The sequence below is a fragment of the Artemia franciscana genome, chromosome 3 (assembly GCF_032884065.1).
Source record: "Artemia franciscana chromosome 3, ASM3288406v1, whole genome shotgun sequence".
Taxonomy (NCBI): Eukaryota; Metazoa; Arthropoda; class Branchiopoda; order Anostraca; family Artemiidae; genus Artemia; species Artemia franciscana.
This window is the reverse complement of record NC_088865.1, coordinates 41,567,499-41,573,498: the sequence shown is the minus strand read 5'-3', so window position 1 is coordinate 41,573,498 and position 6,000 is coordinate 41,567,499. Positions and strand designations below refer to the sequence as shown.

The 6,000-nt window shown below is 39.7% G+C and overlaps 1 pseudogene; it reads right to left on the bottom strand.

The window, feature by feature from the left end:
- Positions 1 to 3,604: 3,604 nt before the first annotated feature.
- The window catches only part of LOC136025538 (octopamine receptor beta-3R-like), a 51,851-nt pseudogene continuing 49,455 nt past the window's right edge, over positions 3,605 to 6,000 (bottom strand).

Sequence of the window (6,000 nt, the reverse complement as noted above, 5' to 3'; positions counted from 1 at the left end):
CTGAAAATGTCTGTACATTTCGCAATAACCATTACTATATATAAACAATAGTCAAAGTTTGTAAATTGCAGCCCCTTCCCTGGGGACTCCAGTGGATTAAGTTTTCCCCAAAGACATAGTTATTATAATTTTCGACTATGTTGAACAAAATGGCTATCTCAAAATTTTGATCCGTCAATTTGTGAAAAAATGAGTGTGGGAGGGGGCCTTGGGGGCCCTCCAATTTTTTTGGTCACTCAAAAAGGGCACTAGAACTTTTAATTTCAGTTAGAATGAGCCTTCTCGCGACATTGTAGGACCACTGGGTCGATACGATCAACCCTGGGAAAAAAAAAAAAAAACACGCATCTGTGACCTGTCTCTTGGCAAAAAATACAAAATTCCACATTTTGGCAGATAGGAGGTTGAAACTTCTACAGTAGGGTTCTCTGATACGCTGAATCGGATGGTGTGATTTTCGTTAAGATTCCATGTTTTTTAGGGTGTGTTTCTCTATTTTCTAAAATAAGGCAAATTTTCTCAGGCTCGTAACTTTTGATGGGTAAAACCTGATGAAAATCAGCATAAAAATACGATTCTTTTGTGATGCAACTATTGGTATCAAAATACTGTTTTTTAGAGTTTCGGTTACTATTGAGACGGATCGCTCCTTACTATAGTTCTTTACCATGAACTGTGTGATTGGTCTAAAAGCTGAATTGTAATTAGTACTTTTTTTTAAAGTGTTACAAAACATAAGTGCATACAGTGAAGGGCTGATGAGGGGGCAGCTCTCCTCACATAAGGAATAATTTCTGTTCGTTTGAAGGTCTATCACGGCTCATTAATTTCAGTTGAAGAGGCTTGTGTTTTTTTTTATTTAATCGAATTAGAATCAATTGCCAAAATCATACAGTGTCCGGAAATACAATATCACGTCTAATTAGTACTTATCTATTTCACAGGCACGTCAATGGAAGGGGTAAAAAATATCCCCTAGTTTTTTTGTACCCCCTTGATTTAGAAAAGTACCTTCTTTTGGTGTTTTGCCAAGAAAAATCGAGAAAACAACTTTGACGCCCTGGATTAAAAAAAAAAAAAAAAACTTCTTGCTCTTCTCTTCTAGATATTCGGGAATTGCCAACCCTACCTTTGAAAAGATTGAATAGATCCATATTTTGTCATTCAAAATGGAATTAATTTATAACTTAAAAAGGTTCCTAAGGGATTTGTTTTGCTTTTCTATCAGTCCTAATCGATTCTTGGAAATACGTACATTTGGATATTCTAGGTATTTAAGTCATTGTTTATTTCTCAAAAAGGGGAAAACTAGAATCATTGTTCGAAGATTCTTGTGAGAATATAATTCTTTAGCAAAGCTAAGAATAGTTCTGCTGGTTTTTGACAGAAGTAATTAAGCTCTTTTTGAGATGGATAAGTGAAAAAATTTGGTCACCACAACTCAAGGGACACATCTAAAAAATCACACAATTTATCGTAGGCTTGTAGCCAAAAAATAAGGCTGGCAAATAATATCTTTTTTCTAGCTAAATATTAAACTGTAAGCATATGGACGCTTCAAATAAAACCTGTTGATAAATGTCATTCTTTTCCTCAGAAAGCTTTTAGTTTTCTGTAATTAATTGTGTAAATACTTTAAATTTACAAAATCATGGTTACCTAATGGAAATTTGTGTGCAGGCACTGTAGACAGCAAAGTGATTGAAGTCAATAAAAGCAAAAAACTAAAGTGAGAATAATTCGCAGGATATTGTGGATTGAGAACTGGTTGACAGCGCCGTCAGTGTTCTCCAGCTAGCCCTGGGCTAAGGATGGGGTTTCATTTGTGGGGATGTTGCGGCTAAGCAGGCGTTGGTTTATTACATCAGCCTTTTTAGCTCTTCCTAGGCTATTGGCCAAGTCCCAGAAGAGTACAACATGATGCTTGAGACTATGGTGTTGTAAATTCGGGCTTTGGTATGGCGACAAATTTGGCATTAGTGGAAAACTGCTCTCAGAAGTTGTCCGAGCACAGAGCTTGCTTGGCTGATCTGGCTGAGATTTTGGCGTCAAGTGTGCTACTTGAGGATATAATTGATCCGGAATATGTGAAATGCTTTACCACATCGAAAGCTTGGCCGTTAATCTCAACAGTTGAGAGTGTTGCTGATGCGGTCTTTTCTATGGGCATGATCTTCGTTTTCTTCCAGTTGATTTTCACCCAGCTCCAGAGGCTGTGGAGGAGAGCGTCTCGACTGCAGACTCAAGTTTGCTGTGATTGTCATTAAGGAAAGCTACATCGTCCGCGAAGTCAACATCGGACAGAGTCATCCCGGCATAACTGTTTGCCCAAAGAATGGGCATGGTGCGTCTCGTTCAGGATGTGGTCGATGACGCAGTTAAACAGCTCAGGTGCAGCAGCGCATACTTGGTGTACTCTATTTTGTATGGGGAAGGAAGAACAAAGCTTCCCGTTAACAAGGACGGCGCTTTCTGTGTTGCTGTAGAGTTTTTTGAAGAAACTAACTATCTTTGTAGGTAGATCCGCAGCTTTCAGGATTAGCCAAAGGGACGGTCTGTCAACAGTGTCTAAGACAGAGCGAAAGTCAACGAAAGCTATGTAGGCTTCTTGTTAAATTCCACTGTCTTCTCAACGATCTGTCTAACCGTGTGAATCTGTTCAGTTGTCGATTTTCCTGGCATGAATCCGGCTTCTTGGAGATGGCGAAAAGCATGTAGGAGACTTGTTGCACGTTTCAACAGCAGCATCACAAAATAGATTTCCAGGAACATACAGTAGGGTAATATTGCGGTAATTGCTGCAGTCGGTCTTGCTGCCCTTGTGCTTAAACACTGGCACAAGGATTCCTTTCTTGCAATCTGATGGTATAATTTCAGTCCACCAGATTACGCTGAACATCGTCTGCAGCCAGAGTATCATTGCGGGGCGCTTGTTGTGAGTAGCTCAGAAGTGGTGCCACAAGTTACGGCTGCTTTATTGTTCTTAAGTTTCTTTATGGCCGATCTGATCTCCTCAGGAGAAAATTCGTCCCCGTCAAGGGCAGCGGCAGCTTCTGCAGCAGCATCAACAAGCCCTGGGTCAGTGCAATCCGGTGGATCTGAGATGAACAGCTTATCGAAATGTTTCTTCCATAGACCAAGACATTGGGACTGATCGTAAATGGTTTCTCCATTCATTGCTTTCTGGCTTGTGAACGCCGTTGTGTTTTGGCCAGTCAGCTCACACAAGATCTTGAATGTTGCGCCTATGTCTTTCTTATGGGCAGCTTGCTCAAGCTCAGCGGCCTTGCTTCCAATGAATTCTTCCTCGTCTTTCTGAAGCATAGAGTTGCACTGTTTGTTGAGCTGTCCGTAGAGTGTCATATCTCCTCGTAGTCTCAGTCTTCGTCTCTGCTCAAACCACTCTTTCCTTTTTCACTGCTTCAAGCCCACAACTTCTGTAGCTGCGATGAAAATATTAACCGTGAAAGTGTTCCACAATGAATTGCTTTCAGAACACTGCTGTAGGGCTTCAAAGAAGTTAGAGACCTCAACAATGTACTGCTCACGAACCGAAGGATCTTGCTTCAGTCAAGAGGTGTCTATATTCTTGGAGAAAGGGGTATTACTCTTGTTGGCCTTCACCCGTAATTGATACTTGCAAAAACAAGACGATGGTCGATATTGTCAAGCTCGGCACCTCTGTATGAGTTGTAGTTCTAGACAGACGAAAGCCAGCGTCGTTGTACAATGATGTAGTCAAGCATCTTTTTTGTCTTGCCTTCATTGCTGTACCATTTGTGCTTCGAAATGTCTCTTCTCACGACCCAAGTATTTGTGACCGATAGGACGTGGATGATACAGTAATTGATTAGCCGCTAATCATTATCATTCAGAGCGTCAACCATTAGAGGACAACAGCCGCATCATACAGGCCAGTGCTCTTAGTGACACAAGTGTTAAAGTCTCCTAAAACTATGAAGTAGTCGTGCAGCAGCACGGAGGAGAGCTCGGAGGACAGCACCACATAGAAGTCGTCCTTATCTTTATCCTCGGCCTCCTTTGTCGGTGCATGGCAGGTAAGAACAGTTATCGTCAAGTGTTTGCCGTCAATTCTTGCTCTCAGCAGACGTGATGAGCTAGGTGTGAATGACAGTTGGGCTTTCCGGGCAAAGCTTTCGAGAAAAAGCTGACTCCCCCTCTTCTTTGGGTTCCACCAGACCAAAGCAGTGTCCGTCCTTCTCCAATATCTTTTTCACCGCTTCCCGTATTGTGCGTTTGTGTTATTCGTGCGATCGTCAATTTTTATCAATTAGTTCATTTGCTAAAATAGCTTAGAAACAGGCTGGTTCAGCGTCAGGGCATTCCAGGTGGCAACATTAATGCCACCTTGGTCAACGATGTCCAAAGGGGTACGTCTTTGGGCGGGTCTGCGTCCGTTTTGGAAAGTAGCTGGGGCATCCGAGACTATATTTCCAGTTCCATTCGTAGCAATGAATTTCAGGAGGAGGGCTGCTAATCCAACCGTCCCTAGGTGCATCTAGTTCTTTGGTGGCTAGTCGGATATCCAGAGGCACGTGAAGTCAGCTCTACATGCGCTAAGAATGCATGAGAGCAGACTTTGGACGAGCATGAATACCTCCTAGAGTATTATGTTGTTTTGTATATTGTAAATCTTCTGCTTAGTAAAGTCATAAATAAAAATAAATAGTGATAAATTCATATACTAAAAACTAAAATTTTTCAACATAAAAGCTATGGTTCGAAGACCATAGATAACAGTGGTTGATTTATAAGGAATTGAACGCAGTTTGAAAATGTATTTATTAGATTTTGCCTATTCTTCTGTTTTTTTTTTTTTTTTAAATAGAGTTGTGACAAAGAGTCAAACTTTAGCGTAAAGGTTGGGGCGTTGAGGAGGGGACAGCCCCTTTCATATACGGAATAATTTATGTTTATTTTAACCTTTAATGTCACTCCTTACTTTCAGTTGAAAAACTTGTTTTTTTTTTATCTAATCACACAAAGAGACTCAACAAAACGGTACTAAAATCTGACCTTACAGATGAAGTAAAACGAGTGTGATTATGATCTTTATGCTAATAAATAAAAGAAAAAGTTTTTTTAACTGCAAATAAGGAGCGACATTAAAACTTAAAACGAACAGAAATTACTCCGTATATGGACAAAGTTGTCCCCTCCGTAACGCCTCACTCTTTACGCTAAAGTTTGACTCTGTCACAACTCCACTTTTTAAAACAATAAAAAATACTTTAGCGTTAAGAATGATGGGTTTCGGAGGGGACAGCCTCTTTCATATGCGGAATACTTTCTGTTCGTTTTAAGTTATAATGCCGTTCCGTACCTGCAGTCAAAAAAACTTGTTTTCTTATTTAATTTCTGAACGTTTTTTAATTAATACATGTTTGTTTTTGGCTCACCGCACATGAATAATTAAAAATATATTCGTAGATTAATATTTTTTTTTGTTAAATGGTTTTCTCACAGTTTTGATCAGATAATTTTGATACAAAAAAGGGGTGAGTGAGGAGACCTAGCTGCCCTCTAGTTCTATATTACGAACTTCTATATTATTGTATTTTTATTACGTATATGAGCGGGTTTTCCCCCTCGTCAATACCTCGCTCTTTACACTAAAGCTTTAAATTTTATCCCAAATCTTTAAGAATGACCCCTGAATCACAAAGGCCATAGAATATTTATTTGAAATTACTAAAAATACTTTAGCGTAAAGAGCAAGGTATTGTAGATGAGACGAGCCCCCTTATATACGTAATATTTTATGTTAGGTTGAAGTTTTAATGCTACTCCTTACTTCCAGGTGAAAAAAAAATATTTATTTTCTTATTGTTTTTTTTAATAACGCTAGAAAATCCTACAGCCCCTTCATGGAAATTTTCTTCCCCCATGAAAAGATCCTGCCACATAACCCCCTCCACCTACCCACTCCCACCCTAACGTGAAAAAGTCCCCCTGAAAACGTCTGTACACTTCACAATA